The sequence below is a fragment of the Tamandua tetradactyla genome, chromosome 14, assembly GCF_023851605.1.
Source record: "Tamandua tetradactyla isolate mTamTet1 chromosome 14, mTamTet1.pri, whole genome shotgun sequence".
NCBI lineage: Eukaryota > Metazoa > Chordata > Mammalia > Pilosa > Myrmecophagidae > Tamandua > Tamandua tetradactyla.
Window position 1 is genome coordinate 57,696,747 of NC_135340.1, and position 21,966 is coordinate 57,718,712.

Here is a 21,966-nt window from a genome sequence, read left to right on the forward strand (position 1 = left end):
CATTTTACTGGAAATATATTATACCTCAATAAAAAAATAAAGGTGGTACTAGTCTGGGAAGAAGGAAGGAAGCTCAGCTTATACTGAACTAAGTTAAATTATCTTTTTATTGGACAAGTTCACAAACTTAGACTACTGAGAAACAAGAAAGGGTGCTAACCCAGAAAACAGAGATCAATCCCTATCTGAGGGAAGACAGAAGGTGGTAGGTAGAAAAAAATTACAGGAGGAAAATGATTGATGATTATTAGCCTTTCCAGGCATCTGATTAGCAGTAAGTAGTATCTTATGTTTTTTGACATTGTTATTTTATATGGCCTTTCAATGAGTGATCAAGGAAATAGAAACTTATGCTATTACTGTTTAGAAAAATGAAGATCAAAGAGGTTATCATCAAAATATCAGTTTTCAGAATCTATAAACAAGAATGTCAAACTGGTTTATCTCACATGCTTACGTCAATGTATTGGTTTGATTCCCTTTAGCTCAGTTTTAAGAAGCCCTCTGAGGCTAAATCCCAGGCTCAGTGACAGAAGGTTCTAAAACCAGTCAACAATGTCTACTATGGGCACATGATTGAGAAATTATACCATGGGTGCCACACACTTGCCTCGCTGCTCTAGACTATTCATGCAATATTTGGGCTAGTTGTCATAGAGGATATGGAGAAATATTAGATGGACTCTTCTTCAAAGAATTTACAGTCACTCTGGGGAGAGTATGCACATGTATGCATATGCACACACACACACATTTAAATGATACTATTAAATGATTTTTTTTTACAACCCCCTTCATGAAAAATCTCTTTTCCTTTAAAATCCATAAAATCACTTTTTCCTTTCATTCAACCTCTTTGGCTACCTCTATTTATGTTTCTTTTGGGGTTCCCTTTCTCTTCTTATTCCTTTAAAACTGGCATTTCTCAGGACTCTGTTCTCATTTCTTTTCTCACTTTTACATACTTTCTCCAGACAGTCTCACACTACTTATTCCAAACTCACAGATACAAATGCCTACTAAACTCTTCCCCTTGGATCACAGAGATTTGAAACTCAACAGACCCAAAACTGAATTAATTATCCACTCCTCCAATTCCTTGCCCTAATAACTGAAAAATGGATATACTAGGTGGATCCCACATCCCTTGCAGCTCTCTCCAGCAGTCTAGCAGGGACTGGTGTTTCTCAACCAAACCTTGATAGAGAAGTTTAGAGATGAGATACCTTTCTACTACTCATTTTTATCTCCCCACCTCATGTTCGAATCAAACCACTATTTGGCCATTGTGTTTAAACGTAGCCCCTCCCCTTGTTATTCAACAATATTCTCCCATAACCTTATCTCATACACTGAAGACCTTAAATCCTGGTTCACAACCCCTTCTCCCTCTCACATCTTACTTCTATCTTTATTCTCAGTGGCTTACATCCATCAGATGACCCATCTGGCACCTCCCAGTTTCCTGATCCAATTATCACTATAAACCTTCCCCTCTACTTTACCTCAGCCATCTACTCCCATGCTCATTACCAGACACTGTACCACCTCCAAAATCTTAATTATAACTGTGCCATTCTCTAATTACCATCTACTCTCATTCCAAGTTAGCATGACCTGCCAGAGCCAGAAACAGGTGTTGCAAGCCCAGACCTTGAGTAACTTCCCTCTCTTGGACATGGTAATGAGTGGGGGTAAGGCCTGCTTAGAGGGCCAGGACTCTGGGCATTAGGCCAACTCTACCTGCATTGTAACTGTCCAGAAGTCAAGCATTGCTCTTATAATGACTTAGGCCTAGGGTCCACGTTGGCTTGTAATGATCTCTTAAATATATTTGTTTAATTCTTTTCCTGTTTGTCTCCCCTACTAGAATATAATAGAATATAAGCCACATTAAGACAAAGATCTTAAGAATCCTATCCCTAAAATCTAGCTGAGTACCCGTACAAAACGGGCTCTCAATAAATATTTACTGAATAATCTTCATCTCAAATCAGTGTCCTATTTATATAGTATATGCTAACAGCATCCAACAAGTTGCTCAAGCCCAAACACCTACAACCAGATTCCTCCCAGATTCACTGGAGGCGATCCATTTTACCTTCTAAGTATTTCTCTTCTATGTATTATTACCACTCTCATAACCTGACACTCATTACCTCTTGCCTGAACTATGTCTCTAATCTCATCTCACTCCAATCCAACTTGTTGCTGTCAATTGCTGCTGTCATTGTGACTTTCAGACATGCAAATCTAAACATGTCACTCCCTTCCCCCAAATTCTTTAAAGCATACACAACACACAGAAGATAAAAAGGTAAATTCACTTCTATGGTATAAAAAGCTCTTGATGCTGTAGGCCTTTACCAATCTCTTCAGCTTCTCTTGCCGACACATTCTTTTATTTTTTTTCATTACAGAAGTTGTAAGTTTACAAAACAATCATGCATAAAATTTAAGATTCCCATAGACTATCCCACCCCCACACCTTACAGTGGTGTGGAACATTTGTTACAACTGATGAAATCATTTAAAAAATAACTATACTATTTTTTTGACAGTAGTTACCTTTGAAAGATTATTAAAATCATACTATTATCTATCATTCATAATTTACACTAGGGGTATTTTTCCCCATATACCTTTCTATTAACACCCTGTATTAGTATTGTACATTTGTTATAATTCATGAAAGAACATTCTTATACTTGTACTATTTACTATAGTCCATCATTCTACAAAGGTTCACTGTGTAGTAAAAGCCTATGTTTTTTTCTTTTAATTTTTATTCTAGTAATATATACATCCTGAGGTTTCCCCTTTAAACCACATTCACCCGTACAGTTTAAGTGCTGTGATCATACTCACAAAAATGTGCTACTCTCACTACCATCCATTTCCATACCTTTACTAGCAACCTAACTAGAAATTCTATACAAGTTAAGCATGAACTCCCCATACACTAACCCCAATCTATTTCCTGCTAACCTAAATTCTAGATTCTAATACTCTGAGTTTGCTTATTATAATTAGGTCATAAGAGCGAGGTCATACAATATTTGTCCTTTTGTGTCTGCCTTATTTCACTCAACATAATGTCCTCACAGTTCATCTATATATCATATGCATCATGACTTCCTTTTTATGGCTGAAAAATATTCTTCTGTAATTATAAACCACATTTTGTTTACCCATTCATCAGTTGATGGAGATTTAAGTTGCTTCCTTCTTCTGGCAATTGTGAACAATGCCCCTATGAACACTAGAGTGCAAATATGTTTGAGTCCACAAGATCTTGAAGGTGCTACCCTACATTTTTGTCTAGGAGTTCTATAGTTCTGGTTCTTATATTTAGGACTTTGATCTTTGTATGGTTAAGTTTTACATATGGTATGAAATAAGGCCTTCATTTATTGTTTTGCATGAATATCCCATTGTCCCAACACTGAGTGCTGAAAAGAATATTCTTACCCAATTGAGTGGACTTGGCAGTCTTGTCAAAAATCAATTGGCCAAGCCATTCCCCCTACATGGGACATGACATCCCGGGGTGCAAGTCTCCCTGCGGTGTGGGAAATGACTCCCAGGGATGACTCCAGCCCTGGCACCATGAAATCGACAATTCCATCCAGACCAAAGGGGGGAAAAGAAGTATAATTAATAAAGTATCAGTGGCAGAGAGAGTTCAAATAGAGTCAAGGGGCTACTCTGGAGTTGCTTTTACATAAGCTTCAGGTAGACCTTGCTACCTATCATAAACTGCCAACCCACAACCAGTACCATTCCAGCCAATCCTAAAGAATGTCTAGGGAAATATATAAGATTCCAGAAGGGTTCCAGGCAATACAGTAACTTTCCAGAAACCTACGACCTCCAGATGGGGCCCTGGTCCAGATACATCCTGAAACCTAGCCTAGCCTCTCCAGAACATCAGATATTTCCATCTCCCTACCCCATATTAGTGACAGACCCTTACAATATAAAAAAATTTAGAATTGCCATAGCCCAAATAACGTTAAAGAGTGAATTAGAAAGATCAAAGGTGATGGTGGAGTTATACAGAGAAGATAGGTTTTAATAAATGAATATGATTGCTTAATAACTAAACTGATTTTTTTTTAGTCTCCAGTATCTTAGAGCAGCTATAAGTAAAAACCTAAAATTGTGGAATTGTAACCCATCTCAAACTGTGAAATCTGTTCTACAACTACATGTTGTGCTGTGCTTTGAAATTTATTGTTTTGTATACATGATATTTTTCACAAAAATAGAAAAAGTTGATTGTGATGATAAAAAAGAAACATTTATTCCTCCTAACCTCTTATATTCTGGAACAGCTAGAAGGAAAAATCTGAGATGATGGCATAGTAGCCAATGACAAACTCTGGGATCTGTCCTGTAACTAACCTGTTGAAGAGTGCTTTGAAAACTATTGCTTTTTTCTTTCTTTGCTTTGTATATATGTTATATTATACAATAAAAAAAGTTAAAAAAAAAATCAATTGGCCAAGTCTAAGAAACTAACTGCCATTACCATGTCTTGAAGATATTTCCCTCTATTTTTTCTAGGACTTTTATGGCACTGGCTGTTATATTCAGGCTTTTGATCCACTTTGAGTTAATTTTTATACAGAGTGTAAGGTGGGAATCCTCTTTCGTTCCTTTGGCTATGGATATCCAGTTCTCCTAGGCCCATTTATTGAAAAGACTACTCTGCCCCAGTTCAGTGGATTTGGGGACCTTGTAGAAGATCAATTTACCATAGATCTGATCGTCTACTTCTGAACTCTCAATTCAATTCCACTGATCAATATGTCTCCTTTGTGCCAATACCATGCTGTTTTGATCACTGCAGCTTTATAATAAGCTTTAAAATCAGGAAGTGTAAGCCCTCCCACTTCATTCTTCTTTTTCAGGATGTTTTTGGTTATTCGAGGCCCCTTTTCCCCTCCAAATAAATTACAAAACTACCTTTTCAAGTCTTCAAAGTCGGTGTTGGAATTCTGATTGGTATTGCATTGAATCTGTAAATCAATATGGGTAGAACTGACAGCTTAATGACATTTAACCTTCCTAACCATGAACGAACACGAATAGTCTTTCCATCCATTTAGGTCTTCTTTGATTTTGTTTAGCAATGTTTTGCAGTTTGTGTACAGGTCCTTTATATTCCTATGTAAGTTTATTCCTAGATACTTGATACCTTTTTTTTTCTTTAATGTTTTTTTATCATGAAATAAAACATACGTATAAAGAAAGAAAAAGCAATAATTTTCTAAGCACACTTCAACAATTAATGACGGAACAAATTTCAGAGTTTGTTATGGGTTACCATTCCACTATTTCATATCTTTCCATGTAGCCGCTCTAAACACTGGAGGCTAGAAAAAATGTCAATATAGTGACTCACAGTCGTACTCATTTGTTAAATCCTATTTTCTCTGTTATAATTTCTCCTTCTTCTTTAATCCTTCTCCCAATCTATAGAGATCTTTAGGCAATACCCGTTTGGACTTTTTCATGTTGAGAAGGGGTATCAACACTAAAGTATAGAGTTGATAATCTTGAAGAGGCTGGTCCCTCAGGATCTCAGGATTTATCTGGGCTGGAAATCATAGGTTCAAGGAAAGGAAACTTAGTGAATGAAGCTAGAGTCTCAGTTCTAGCCCTAGGTGTACTTAAGAGCTAACAGGAGTAATGTTTGTTGGGGTTTAGCAAACCAAGGCAACTAGCACTAACGAACTGAAACTTGCACAGGAGTAGCCTCTACAATTGCCTCTTGACTCTATTTTATCTATTTTAGCCACTGATGCCTTATTTTGTTACACTTCTTTTCCCCCTTTTGGTCAGGAAGGCATTGTTGATCCCACAGTGCCAGGGCCAGACTCATCCCTGAGAGTCACATCCAACTTTGTTAGGGAGATGTTCACCCCTGAATATCATGTCCCATGCAGGGGGGAGAGTAATGATTTTCCTTGCAGAGTTGGGCCTAAAGAAAGAGAGGCCAAGTATTAGTTTGTTAAGCTACCAGAAGGCAATATAACAGAAATTGAATGGCTTTTTAAAAGGGAATTTAATAAGTTACAAGCATATAGTTCTAGCATTGAGAAAATGTCCAAACTGAAACACCAATAAGAGGTTACTTTCACTCAAGAAAGGCTGATGCCCGATGTTTACAGCAGCATTATTTACAATTGCCAAGAGATGAAAACAGCCTAAATGTCCATCAACGGATGAGTGGCTAAACAAGATGTAGTATATAAATATGGATGGAATACTACAAAGCTATAAGACTAGATAAAGTCATGAAGTATGTGACAGCGTGGATGAACCTTGAGGACATTATGATAAGCAAAATTAGCCAGAAGCAAAAGGACAAATACTGGATAGTCTCACAAATATGAACTAATGTTAATAAGTGAATTTTGAGAGTTAAAGAACACAGGTTATCAGGAGACAGAAAGAGGTCAAGATTGAACATTTGGTGCTGAAGGAATACAGATTGTACAAAAGGACTGATTCAAAAAATTTAGAAAAGAACAGCACAATACTACCTGATGATAGCACAATAAGTAAACTGAATAAAGTTGAACATGAATATGGTTGAAGGAGAAGGGCTAGGGGCACGTATGAAACCAGAGGAAAGATAGAGGATAAAGACTGAAATGGTATAACTTAGGAATGCTTAAGACTGAACAAGGATGGGGATTAAATGAACAAATAGAAAAATGTTTTTGCATGAGGGAGAACAAATGAATGTCAGCACTGCAAGGTGTTGAATATGGATGCTATGTGGGAAAAAGTACAATCAGTGCAAGCTAGGGTCAATAGTCAACAGTAACAGTATAATATGCTTCCACTGAATGTAACAAAGGTATATGTCAAAATTAAATGTCAAGTGGGGGGCATGGGAGACGGGTTTTGATTCTTTGTGGAAGAAAAGGAAATGTCGTTACATAGATTATGGTGGCGAAGGCATGTCTACTTACTTAGGTTGGATGTATGATGTGTGACTAAAACTACTTAAAAATAAACAGCGAGAAACAAGTGCTAGAGGAAATGCAGAGAGAGAGAGATATTTGAATATAATCTGGTTATTCCCTGAAAGTTCGTCATACCTGAGACTGAGTTAGAACACTAAAGCTATGAAAGTCAGCATTACTCCACACAGCAACTGTTAAAAGAGCTGAAAAAGTGATCAGCTTCACATAGAGATATGAATGAAGATGATTTGGATAGGACTAAAGTAAATCAGAATACAGGGTAAAAGATGAGATGTTCCATATTTTAAAATTTTAACTTTTCTGTGAAACCAAAGGAAGGGATGTATATTTGGTGCAAAATTTACATTTTGGGTGGTGCATTATCTAATTTAACTTGTATGATCAGTTTATTTGAACAACATAATTACATGGAATCTTGAATAGGGCATGAGATCCTGTTGGTTTGGACAGGTTAGTGTGATGCCATTATTCATCCGAGAATAATCTGGGCAGAGAATTAAAAAGTATTTGCAAAGTCCACTTGAAGGACTGGGGAGAAAGGAGGAAATTTCTCAGTTTCCCATCAGGGGAATTCCTGATATTCTCACAAGCGGTGGGCACACCAATTCAACAGGCTGAGCCCTCAACTTTAGAGTTCACTCCTATGACACTTATTCCTGCAAGTAAAAAGCTAAGCCATTTGCAATTATGCCAATGAGTCACCTTGAGAGAACCTCTTTTGTTGCTCAGATGTGGCCTCTCTCTAGGCCAACTTAGCAGGTGAACTCATTGCCCTCCCCCATACATGGGACATGACTCCCAAGGGTGTAAATCCCCCTGGCAATGTGCAATAGAATTCCTAGTGTGAGCTGGGACCCAGCATCATGGGACTGAGAAAGACTTCTTGACCAAATGGGGGTTAGAAAGAAATGAGACAAAATAAAGTTTCAGTCACTGAGAGATTTGAAACAGTGTAGAGCTTATCCTGGAGGTTATTCTTAGGCATTATATAGATATTTCTTTTTAGTTCGTGATGTATTGGAGTGGCTAGAGGGAAGTACCTGAAACTGTAAAGCTATGTTCCAGTAGCCCTGATTCTTGAAGATGATTGTATAAAGATATAACTTCTACAGTGTGACCGTGTGACTGTTAAAACCTGGTGTCTGATGTTCCTTTTAACCAGGGTATGGACAGATGAGTAAAAAAAAAATAGATAAATAAATAATAGGGGAGCCAAGGCAGAAAATAAATTGGATAGATGGAAATACTAGTGGTCAATGAGAGGGAGGGATAAGGGGTATGGGATGTATGTCTTTTCTTTTTATTTCTTTTTCTGGAGTGAGGCAAATGTTCTAAAAATGATCATGGTGATGAATACACAATTATGTGATGATATCGTGAGCCACTGATTGTACACCACATAAGGACTGTATGTGTGTGAAAATTTGTCAATAAAAATATTTTTTTAAAAAATGCAACTACACATATTCTAATTCAGTAGCTCTGAACAAGTTTGGAAAAGTAATTCTGATAGGTATATTGAATTCCAAATAATTGTATCAAAGAGATAATTAGATTAAAAAATGAACTTAACTGACAAAGCTTTCTCTTCTGGCATCCCACCCCATGTATGGTGTGTTAGTTAGATTCAGTTGTCAACCTGGCCAGGTGAGCATACCTAGTTCCGTTGCTGCGGACACAAGCCAATGGTACATGAACCTCATCTGTTGCTAATTACATTTGCAGTCGGATAGGAGGCGTGTCTGCTGCAATGAGTGACGTTTGACTTAATTGGCTGGTGCTTAAATGAGAGAATGCAATGTAGCACAGCCTAGCAGCTCGGCATTCCTCATCTCAGCACTCGCAGCTCAGCTCAGGCCTTTGGAGATGCAGAAAGAAGTCACCCTGGGGAAAGTTGTTGGAACCCAGGGGCCTGGAGAGAAGACCAGCAGAGCCCATAATGTGCCTTCCACATAAGAAAGAACCTCAGATGAAAGTTAGCTGCCTTTCCTCTGAAGAACCAAAAAAATAAACCCCCTTTTATTAAAAGCCAATCTGTCTCTGGTGTGTTGCATTCCAGCAGCTAGCAAACTAGAACATATGGTAAAATCTTATTTGGCTGAATTAAACTATGTACTTGAAAAAAGAAAGGCTGATGTCATCTGAAACACCCATGTCAGCTGGGAAGGTATGTGGCTGGCATCTGCCTGTCCCTTGCTCCTGGCCTCCACTGCTTGCAGCCTTTATTTCCCATTGAGATTCCTCATTTGGGGTCGGTAAGCCTCCACTTATTCCTCGGGAAAACAACTCTGGGTTCTGGCTTGCTTAGCATCTCATGGGAAGGCACATGGAGATGTCTGCTGGGCCCTGCATCTCTAAACATCTGGGTCTCATGTTGGTGTTGTCAGCTCTAAACCAACTGTTCTCTAAGAGTTGGCATCTGCTCAGCTCAGAACTCTCTCCAAAATGTCTCCCCTTTTAAAGGACTCTAGTAAACTAAGCAAGACCCACACAGAATGGGTGGAGAGACATTTCTATCTAATCAAAAGGCCATACCCACAATTTGGCCCACGACATCACTGTGGAGAAAATCTAATCAAAAGTTCCCGCCCGAGGCAATGGGTGGCCAAGATGGCGGCTTAGCAATGTGCGACTTTTAGTTCATAATCCAGAAAAACTACTAAATAACCAGACAACAGCACAGAACAGCTCCCGGAGCCACATCAGTGACCAAACACACAGCATACCCAAGTCTGGACCAGCTGGACGGCTGTGAGCCTCCCCAGAACCGAGAGTTCCCCAAGCCAAGGTGGCCAGTGCCCCTCCCCCACAGGCTGCTTCCCAGAGGAGAAAGGAAATTTACCAGAAGCAGGGACTGAGCACAATTAAATGCCTATTGTGGAATTAATTAACAAATTCTGACTACTAAAAATAGGCCTCCAGCTCAGGCGACCCTGGTCAAGGCAGGGGTCGCTCACTGGGCTAACAGAAAAAGAGGAAAGGGGAGGAAATGGAGATTTTTGTGGCTGTTTCTACGGAGGCTTGGCTGCCTCTGGATTCAGTGGCGGGACTTCACAGGCTGCAACTGCCCCAGGCATAGGCAGGAACAGACAGCATTCGGGGCTGTCTTACACCTCTGCCTTCCCCAGGGGAGGGGTGAAGCCCAACTTAGGTGGAATCCCTCCCTCAAAGAATTCAGAACCCAGGGCTTGGCAATTTGAAGCCATTAAACCAGACTACAACCTCTCCTCTGTCTCCACCATGGCCCCAGCAGGGAGAGCCTGCCAAAGTTAAAGGTGCCGCAACATCTTTTGCTGCTGGAACCCATAGGCAGACAAGCGCCACATAATGGACAGGATAAGAAAATCAAAGCCCAGAGACTTCACAAGAAGGCCTTTTAACCTACTGGGTCTCACCCTCAGGAAAAACTGACGCAGATGACTCCTACCCCTGATAGGAGGCCAGTTTAGTCCGGGAAACCTCGGCTGAGGTCTATAATACCTACATAGACCCTCCTAAGGGTGGGGAGGGAAAAGGCACCATACAAGCAGGGTAAGAAACAAGAACTGAAAAATTATCCTCTGTTAAACAAAATCTAAGCTAGAGGTCCAGAAAAAGCTGAACTGAATGTCAAAGAACAGATGGACAACAAATTCATTCAGAAAGAAAACCCTAGGTAAAAGAAATGAAAGCAATCTCCAGAATAAATTAAGGCAATTAAATGTCTAGATGCCAGCAAAAAATAACAAATCACACCAGGAAAACTGAAGATATGGCCCAGTCAAAGGAAAAAACCAACAATTCAAATGACATACAGGAGTTGAAACAATTAATTCAGAATATACCAACAGACATGGAAAACCTCATCAAAAATCATATCATGAATTGAGGGAGGATATGAAGATGCAAGGAATGAGCAAAAAGAAGAAACGGAAAGTCTGAAAAAACAAATCACAGAACTTATGGGAATGAAAGGTATAGTAGAACGGATGAAAAAAACAATGGAGACCTACAATGGTAGATTTCAAGAGACACAGGTTAGGATTAATGAACTGGAGGAAGTAACACCTGAAATCCGACAAGAAACAGAAACTATAGGGAAAAAAATGGAAAAATATGAGCAGGGACTCAGGGAATTGAATGATAATATGAAGCGCACAAATATACGTGTTGTGGGTGTCCCGGAAGGAGAAGAGAAGGGAAAACGAGGAGAAAAACTAATGGAAGAAATTATCACTGAAAATTTCCCGACTCTTATGAAAGACCTAAAACTACAGATCCAAGAAGTGCAGTGCACCCCAAAGAGAATAGATCCAAATAGAAGTTCTCCAAGACACTTACTAGTCAGAATGTCAGAGGTGAAAGAGAAAGAGAGGATCTTGAAATCAGCAAGAGAAAAGCAATCCATCACATACAAGAGAAACCCAATAAGACTATGTGTAGATTTCTCAGCACAAACCATGGAGGCGAGAAGACAGTGGGATGATGTATTTAAATTACTAAAAGAGAAAAACTGCCAACCAAGAATTATATAACCAGCAAAACTGTCCTTCAAAAATGAGGGAGAAATTAAAACATTATCAGACAAAAAAAAATCACTGAGAGAATTTCTGACTGAGAGACCAGCTATACAAGAAAGACTAAAGGGAGCACTAGAGACAGGTACGAAAACACAAAAGAAAGAGGCGTGGAGTGTAGAAAGAAGGAAAACTAGATATAACATATAAACTCCAAAAGGCAAATGGTAGAAGAAAGTACTACCCATACAGTAACAACACTAAATGTTAATGGATTGAACTCCCAATCAAAAGACACAGACTGGCAGAATGGAAACAGGATCCTTCTATATGCTATCCACAGGAAACACATCTTAGACCCAAAGATAAACATAGGTTGAAAGCAAAAGGTTGGGAAAAGATATTTCATGTAAATAACAATCAGAAAAGAGCAGGAGTAGCTATATTAATATCCTACAAGTACACCTCAAATGTAAAACAGTTTAAAGAGACAAAGAAGGATACTATGTATTAATAAAAGGAACAATTCAACATGAAGACATAACAATCATAAATATTTATGCACCGAACCAGAGTGCCCCAAAATACATGATGCAAACACGGCAAACACTGAAAAAAGAAATAGGCACATCTACCATAATAGCTGGAGACTTCAATTCCTCACTCTCATCAATGGACAGAACACCTAGACAGAGGATCAATAAAGAAACAGAGAATTTGAATATTACAATAACTGAGCTAGACTTAACAGACATTTATAGGACATTACACCCCACAACAGCAAACACACCTTTTTCTCAAGTGCTCATGGATCATTCTCAAAGATAGACCATATGCTGGGTCACAAAGCAAGTCTCAACAAATTTAAAAAGATTGAAATCATACAAAACACTTTCTCAGATCATAAATAATGAACTTGGAAATCAATACTAGGCAGAGCGCTAGAAAATTCACAAATATGTGGAGGCTCAACAACACACTCTTAAACAACCAGTTGGTCAAGGAAGAAATTACAAGAAAAATCAGTAAATATCTCGAGGCAAATGAAAATGAAAACACAACATATCAAAACTTATGGGACGCAGCAAAGACAGTGCTAAGAGGGAAATTTATTGCCCTAAATGCCTATATCAAAAAAGAAGAAAGGGCAAAAATTTGGGAATTAACTGTCCACTTGGAAGAACTGGAGAAAGAACAGCAAACTAACCCCAAAGCAAGAAAAGGAAAGAAATAACAAAGATTAGAGCAGAAATAAATGAAATTGAGAACATGAAAACAATTGAGAAAATCAATAAGACCAGAAGTTGGTTCTATGAGAAAATCAGCAAGACTGATGGGCCCTTAGCAGGATTGACAAAAAGAAGGAGAGAGAGTATGCAAATAAATAAGATCAGAAATGGAAGAGGAGACATAACCACTGACCCCACAGAAATAAAAGAGGTAATAACAGGATACTATAAACAACTTTATGCTAATAAATACAACAATGTAGATGAAATGGACAACTTCCTAGAAAGGCATGAACAACCAGCTTTGACTCAAGAAGAAATAGATGACCTCAACAAACCAATCACAAGTAAAGAAACTGAATCAGTCATTAAAAAGCTTCCCAAAAAGAAAAGTCCAGGACCAGATGTCTACTCATGCGAATTCTACCAAACATTCCAGAAAGAATTAGTACCAACTCTGCTCAAACTCTTCAAAAAAATCGAAGTGGAGGGAAAGCTACCTAATCCATTCTATGAAGCCAACATCACCCTCATACCAAAACCAGACAAAGATATTACAAAAAAAGAAAACTACAGACCAATCTCTCTAATGAATATAGATGCAAAAATCCTCAACAAAATTCTAGCAGATCAAATCCAGCAACACATTAAAAGAATTATACATCATGACCAAGGAGAATTCATCCCAGGTATGCAAGGATGGTTCAACATAAGAAAATCAATTAATGTAATACACCATATCAACAAATCAAAGCAGAAAAATCACATGATCATCTCAATTGATGCAGAGAAGGCATTTGACAAGATTCAACATCCTTTCCTGTTGAAAACACTTCAAAGGATAGGAATACAAGGGAACTTCCTTAAAATGATAACGGGAATATATGAAATACCCACAGCTAATATCATCCTCAATGGGGAAAAACTGAAAACTTTCCCCCTAAGATCAGGAACAAGACAAGGATGTCCACTATCACCACTGTTATTCAACATCATATTGGAGGTTCTAGCCAGAGCAATTAGACAAGAAAAAGAAATACAAGGCATCAAAATTGGAAAGGAAGAAGTAAAACTATCACTGTTTGCAGATGATATGATACTGTATGTTGAAAACCCTGAAAAATCCACAGCAAAACTACTAGAGCTAATAAATGAGTACAGCAAAGTGGCAGGTTACATGATCAACACTCAAAAATCGGTAGTGTTTCTATACACTAGCAAGGAACAATCTGAGGGGGAAATCAAGGAACGAATTCCATTTACAATTGCAACTAAAAGAATAAAATACCTAGGAACAAATTTAACTAAAGAGACAAAAGACCTATACAAAGAAAGCAACAAGAAACTGTTAAAAGAAATCACAGAAGACCTAAACAGATGGAAGGGCATACCATGTTCATGGATTGGAAGACTAAATATAGCTAAGACGTCAATTCTACCTAAATTGATTTACAGATTCAACGCAATACCAATCAAAATCCCAACAACTTATATTTCGGAAATGGAAAAACCAATAAGCAAATTTATCTGTAAGGGAAGGGTGCCCCGAATTGCTAAAAACAACCTGAGGGAAAAAACGAAGCTGGGGGTCTCACGCTGCCTGACTTTAAGGCATATTATGAAGCCACAGTGGTCAAAACAGCATAGTACTGGCATAAAGATAGATATATTGACCAATGGAATCGCATAGAGTGCTCAGATATAGATCCTCACATCTATGGACATCTGATTTTTGATAAGGCAGTCAAGCCAACTCACCTGGGACAGAACTGTCTCTTCAATAAATGGTGCCTAGGGAACTGGATATCCATATGGAAAAGAATGAAAGAAGACCCATATCTCACACCCTATACAAAAGGTAACTCAAAATGGATCAAAGATCTAAAAATTAGGTCTAAGACCATAAAACATTTAGAGGAAAATACAGGGAAATATGTTATAAATCTTATAATTGGAGGCGGTTTTATAGACCTTACACCCAAAGCAAGAACACTGAAGAAAGAAAGAAAGAAATGGGAACTCTTCAAAATTAAACACTTTTGAGCATCAAAGAACTTCATCAAGAAAGTAAAAAGACAGCCTACACAATGGGAGACAATATTTAGAAATGACATATCAGATAAAAGTCTGGTATCCAGAAATTATAAAGAGATTGCTCAACTCAACAACAAAAAGACAGCTAATCCAATTACAAAATGGGAAAAAGATTTGAACAGACACTTCTCAGAAGAGGAAATACAAATGGCCAAAAGGCACATGAAGAGATGTTCAACGTCCCTGGCCATTAGAGAAATGCAAATCAAAACCACAATGAGATATCATCTCACACCCACCAGAATGGCCATTATCAACAAAACAGAAAATGACAAGTGCTGGAGAGGATGTGGAGAAAGAGGCACACTTACTCACTGTTGGTGGGAATGTCAAATGGTGCAACCGCTCTGGAAGGCAGTTCGGCAGTTTCTCAAAAAGCTGAATATAGAATTGCCATATGACCCTGCAATACCATTGCTAGGTATCTACTCAGAGGACATAAGGGCAAAGACACAAACGGACACTTGCACACCAATGTTTATAACAGCATTATTTACAACTGCAAAGAGATGTTCCATCTCTTTCCATTTGGATGTTCCATTTGGACAGCCAAAATGTCCATCAACAGACGAGTGGCAAAACAAACTGTGGTATATACATTCGATGGAATATTATGCAGCTTTAAGACAGAATAAACTTATGAAGTATGTAACAACATGGATGGACCTTGAAAACACTAAGCTGAGTGAGACTAACCAAAAACTAAAGGACAAATACTGTATGGTCTCACTGATATGAACTGACATTAGTGAATAAACTTGGAATATTTCGTTGATAACAGAGACCATCAGGAGATAGAAATAGGGTAAGATATTGGATAATTGGAGCTGAAGGGATACAGACTGTGCAACAGGACTGAATATAAAAACTCAATAATGGACAGCAGAATACTACCTAACTGTAATACAGTTATGTTAAAACACTGAATGAAGCTGCATATGAAAATGATAGAGGGAGGAGGGCTGGGGACATAAATGAAATCAGAAAGAAAGATAGATGTTAAAGATTGAGATGGTATAATCTAGGAATGCCTAGAGTGTATAATAATAGTGAATGTACAATGTACAAATTTTAAAAATGTTTTTGCATGAGGAAGAACAAAGGAATGTCATTATTGCAGGGTGCTGAAAATAGATGGTAATTAATATTTTAAAATGTCACCTTCTGTGTGAGACTAAAGCAAAAAATGTTTGGTACAAAATTTATATTTTGACTAGAGCATTTCCTAATATAACTTATGTAGATATCTTGATTGAATGCCATAAGTACTTGGAATCTCAGGTAGGACATGAGATTTTGTTGGTTTGTCCAGAGTGATGCCCCGATGAATCCCAGAGAGATTCGATCAGTGAGTGGAAAACTATTTGCAAAGCCCCCTTTGGGGAATGGTGAGAGCGGGGAGAAATTCAACTTCCCCAAGTTGAATTCTTGATATTCTCACAAGCACTGTGTACAACCAAAGCTATAGGCTCAGCCCCCAGTCTTGGGGTTTGTTCATATGAAACTTAACCACACAAAGGAGAGGTCAAGTCTACTTAAAATCTAGGCCTAAGAGTCACCCCCAAGAGAGCCTCTTGTGTTGCTCAGATGTGGCCTCTCTCTTCAGCCAACACGACGAGCAGTCTCACCACCCTCCCCCTCTCTGCATGGGACATGACTCCCAGGGGTGTGGACCTTCCTGGCAACGTGGGACAGAGAGCCCGGAATGAGCTGAGACTCAGCATCAAGAGATTGAGAAAAACCCTAGAATGAGCTGAGAATTAACATCAAGGGATTGGGGAAGAGAAATCAGACTAAGTGTCAATGGCTGAGAGATTCCAAACAGAGTTGAGCGGTTATTTTGGAGGTTATTCTTACACATTAAGTAGATATCACCTTATTGTTCACGATCTAGTGGAGAGGCTGGAAGGAACTGCCTGAAAATGTAGAGCTGTGTTCCAGTAGCCATGTTTCTTGATGATGACGGAACAATGATATAGCTTACACAATGTAAATGTGTGATTGTGAAAACCTTGTGTCTGATGCTTTTATCTACCTTGTTCTCAGACGAGTAGAGCATATGGAATAAAAATAAATAATAGGGGGAACAAATGTTAAAATAAATTTAGTTTGAAATGCTAGTGATAAATGAAAGTGAAGGTAAGGGGTATGGTATGTGTAATCTTTTTTTTTTCTGTTATAGTTTTATTTCTTTTTCTGTTGTCTTTTTATTTCTCTTTCTAAATCGATGCAAATGTTCTAAGAAATGATGAATATGCAACTATGTGACGATATTAAGAATTACTGATTATATATGTAGAATGGAATGATACATTAATTTTTTGTTTGTTGTTTTTTTAATTAAAAAAAAAAAGTTCCCACCCTACAGCATTGAATCAAGATTAAAAGAAACATTTGCTCCCACAAGATTGGATCTGGATTAAAACATGGCTTTTCTGGAGTACATAACATTTTCAACGCAACACAGGTCACATCTGAGCAACCAAGGAAACATCCTGAAAGCCGCTAGTAAGTCTCACTATAGGTGATCTTAGCTTCTCTTCAACAGAAATAAGTTTCATAAGGACAAGCCCCAAAATCTGAGGCTTGGCCTATTTTCATGGGCGTTCACATGGTTGAGAGTGTACCCAAGGTTTCCCAAATGGAAAAGTTTAGTGGTTCCATTTTTTGTCCCTTAAGATCCTCAAGCAACCCTACCAATTCTTTCTAACTATCAGCCCACCACAGTCTGAGATGCATCAGGGTAATACATTAACCTATATGGAATTACAAGCCCTCATTCCCATTCTGGACTCCAGGAGTTTGGACTGTTTAAATGAGCTATCCAGACATGTTGATTTAGAATGTGTGTTACAGAAAAGTTCTAGACACAATAAACCACTCTGCTTTTGATTATATTTAGTAGATGAAGGTCTAGAACACATACACTATCATCTTTTACTCTGTATTCTGATTTACCTTATCCCAGCCAGACAGACTTCGTCTTTATCTCTAACTGAAGCCTGATCTCTTTTTTGGTTACTTTAATTTATTGTGTGTAGCTATGCTAACCTTCAGGGCTGCACCATTCCATTTCTGCATCTTAGGTGTCACAGAGTTACTCAGTGTTCCAAAGAAATACCAGCTGATACACATACATATATAGCTCAGTGTCTCAAAATCTATAAACGCATTTACAACTTTAAGACTAATGTCTTGTGTGCACCTTGACATCCTTCCTCTTTGTAGCTGCACCATATTCTATCATATGAATGTAACACAGTTCGCCTTTCTGCTTCTCAGTCATTGTACCCTTTGGCTCCCTGCACCTACTGGACATTATGGATAATGTCCAAATTAAACAAACCATATCTTACAATATCCTCACTTTGTTGTACAATCAGCAGCACTTTCCATTTTAGACAATTTTCATTGGCCCATAGAGACAAAGAACGGACAAACACAGCCTCACCAAATATCAAATTAAACCCTTGTCTCTTGTCCCTCCCCTCCAATTAGTTGTCTCAGTAGTGCTGTGGTACTACTGGTGTCTTCCTATCAACTATTGGTCATAGCATGTGTTTTAGTTTGCTAGCTGCTGGAATGCGATATACCAGAAACAGAACGCTTTTAAAAGGGGTATTTATTAAGCTGCAAGTTTACAATTGTGAAATGTCCAAATTAAATAAGGATACAGAAATATCCAATCTAAGGCATTCAAGGAAAGATACCTTGGTTCAAGAAGGCCGATGACTTTCAGGGTTTCTATCTCAACCAGAAAGGCACATGGTGAACATGGCAAACATGGTGACTTCTGTTAGCTTTCTCTCCAGACTTCTTGTTTCATGAAGTTTCCCTGGGGGTGCTTCTCTTCTACATCTCCAAAGTTTGGCTGCATGGCCTCTCGTGGTTCTTGTGGCTCTCTCACTTTTTCTAAAATATTTTCTTTTAAAGGATTCTAGTAAACTAATCAAGACCCACCTGGAATGGATAGAGTTATATTTCCCTCTAATCAAAGGCTAATACCCACAACTGGGTAAGTCATATCTCTGTGGAGATAATCTAAGTTTGCCACATATAGTGCTGAAAGGGATTAAAAGAAATGGCTGCTTCCAGAAGATGAACTGGATTAAAAATGGCTTTTCTAGGGTACATAATCCTTTCAGCCCGGCACAGCATGCAATTTTAGTTTTCCCCCTATATCCCTCTACTATTAACTCTTTGTCTGATATCAAAACCTTTTAAGTAATTCATGAAAGAACTTACTTATAATGGTAAATGTAATCACTGTAATATGTAGCACTATACATCCCCTTTCAATCACATTCACCTTCAATATGGCAATGTTACCTATAACTTCATTAATTAGTTACCATCACTTCTATCCATTCCCTTGGATTTAAGTTCATCCTTATTGGATAGCCTTTCCCCCATCTCCTGCTTCTGTGTACCTCTAGGTCTGCTATATTCTACAGTGTAACCTCTGAAATTAAGTTTACCAGCGCCATAACAGCAAAATCATACAGTAGCTGTCCTTTTGTGTCTGATTTATTTCCCCCAGCATTATGTCCTCAAGGTTCATCCAGGTTGTCTTATGCTTCGGAACCTCTTTTCATCATATGGCTGCATAATACATATATGCTAAATTTTGTTTATCCACTTGTCTAGTGATGGGTACTTGAATTGCTTCCATCTTTTGGCAACTGTGAATAGCACTGCTATGAACATCAGCATGCAGTTGTCAGTTCGTGTCACTGCTTTCAGCTTTTCTCGGTAAACCGTATATTGGTATTGCTGGATTACAGAGCAACTCAATATTTAGTTTTTGAAGGAATAGCCAAACTGTTTTTCACAGCAGCAGTACCATTATATGTTACCAACAGCAGTGAACAATGTTCCAATTTCTCTACATCCTTTCCAACATTTGTAGTTTTCTGTTCGTTTAATAGCAGCCATTCTTATAGGTGTAAGGTGGTATCTTATTGTTATCTTGATTTACTTTTTCTCTTATCGCTAATGAAAATGAGCATCTCTTCACTGGGAGGTTTTTGATAACAGGTTCAATCTCTCTACTTGTAATTGGGCTGTTGAAGTCTTCAGTTAGTGTACGTTTTTAATGTATTTCTAGGAACTTATCCATTTCATCTAGGTTGTCTAATTTGTTGGCATATAATTGTTCATAGTGTCCTCATGATCGTTTTCATTTCTGTGGGGTCAGTCATAATGCCCCCCTCCCCCATTTCTCTTTTTTTTGTTTTTTGCATGGGCAGACTCTGGTAATCAAACCTAGGTCTCTGGCATGGCAGACAAGAATTCTGCAACTGAACCACCATTGCACCACCCTTTTATTTTTCTCCCTACCATTCCCCTTTTGATTTATTTGTATCTTCTTTTCTTTCCCCCCTACCAGGTTTTAAACATTTTCAGTGTTTGTCAATTTTATTGGTCTTCTTGGAACCAATCCTTCGTTCTGTTAATTTTCTGCATTGTGGTTTATTCTCAATTTCATTTATTTATGATTTTGTCTTTGTTATTTCTTTCCTTCTGCTTGCTTTGGGATTATTTGCTATTCTTTTCCTAATTCCTTCAAGGGTGCAGCTAGAGCTCTGATTTCAGCTCATTCTTTTTTTTTATTTTTATTTTTATTTGTTTGTTTGTTTATTTATTTATTTTTGCATGGGCAGGCACCAGGAATCGAACCTGGGTCTCTGGCATGAGAGGCAAGAACTCTGCCTGCTGAGCCACCATGGCCCACCCCATTCTTCTTTATTTTAATATAAGCATTTAGAGCTATAGCTTTCCCTGTCAGCACTGCTTCACTACATCCCATAAGTTGTGGTGTTGTATTCTCGTTTTTGTTTGCCTCAAGATACGTACCAATTTCCCTGATAATTTCTTCTTTTTTTTTTATTAATTAAAAAAAGAATTAACAAAACAATTAGAAATCATTCCAATCTACATGTACAATCAGTAATTCTTAATAACATCACATAGTTGCATATTCATCATTTCTTAGTACATTTGCATCGATTTAGAAAAAGAAATAAAAAGACAACAGAATAAGAATTAAAACAATAATAGAAAGAAAAAAAACAAAAAAAAAAAACAAAAACAAAAAACCTATACCTCACATGCAGCTTCATTCAGTGTTTTAACATAATTGCATTACAATTGGGTAGTATTGTGCTGTCCATTTCTGAGTTTTTATATCCAGTCCCGTTGTACAGTCTGTATCCCTTCAGCTCCAATTATCCCTTCTTTTTTTTTTTTTTTAATTAACGGAAAAAAAGAAATTAACCCAACATTTAGAGATCATACCATTCTCCATATGCAATCATTAATTCTTAACATCATCACATAGATGCATGATCATCATTTCTTAGTACATATGTATTGGTTTAGAAGAACTAGCAACATAACCGAAAAAGATATAGAATGTTAATATAGAGAAAAAAATAAAAGTAATAATAGTAAAATCAAAACAAAACAAAACAAAACAAAAACCTATAGCTCAGATGCAGCTTCATTCAGTGTTTTAACATGATTACTTTACAATTAGGTATTATTGTGCTGTCCATTTTTGAGTTTTTGTATCTAGTCCTGTTACACCGTCTGTATCCCTTCAACTCCAATTGGCCATTATCTTACCCTGTTTCTATCTCCTGCTGGACTCTGTTATCAAGGACATATTCCAAATTTATTCTCGAATGTCTGTTCACATCAGTGGGACCATACAGTATTTGTCCTTTAGTTTTTGGCTAGACTCACTCAGCATGATGTTCTCTAGGTCCATCCATGTTATTACATGCTTCATAAGTTTATCCTGTCTTAAAGCTGCATAGTATTCCATCGTATGTATATACCACAGTTTGTTTAGCCACTCTTCTGTTGATGGAGATTTCGGCTGTTTCCATCTCTTTGCAATTGTAAATAACGCTGCTATAAACATTGGTGTGCAAATGTCCGTTTGTGTCTTTGCCCTTAAGTCCTTTGAGTATATTCCCAGCAATGGTATTGCTGGGTCGTATGGCAATTCTATATTCAGCTTTTTGAGGAACCGCCAAACTGCCTTCCACAGTGGTTGCACCCTTTGACATTCCCACCAACAGTGGATAAGTGTGCCTCTTTCTCCGCATCCTCTCCAGCACTTGTCATTTTCTGTTT

General features: G+C 38.0%; 1 protein-coding gene across 14 annotated transcripts in view; it reads right to left on the reverse strand.

Annotated features, from left to right (window-relative positions):
- The window catches only part of TP53BP1 (tumor protein p53 binding protein 1), a 194,699-nt gene that overhangs the window by 21,316 nt on the left and 151,417 nt on the right, over nucleotides 1–21,966 (reverse strand). The window lies entirely within an intron of this gene.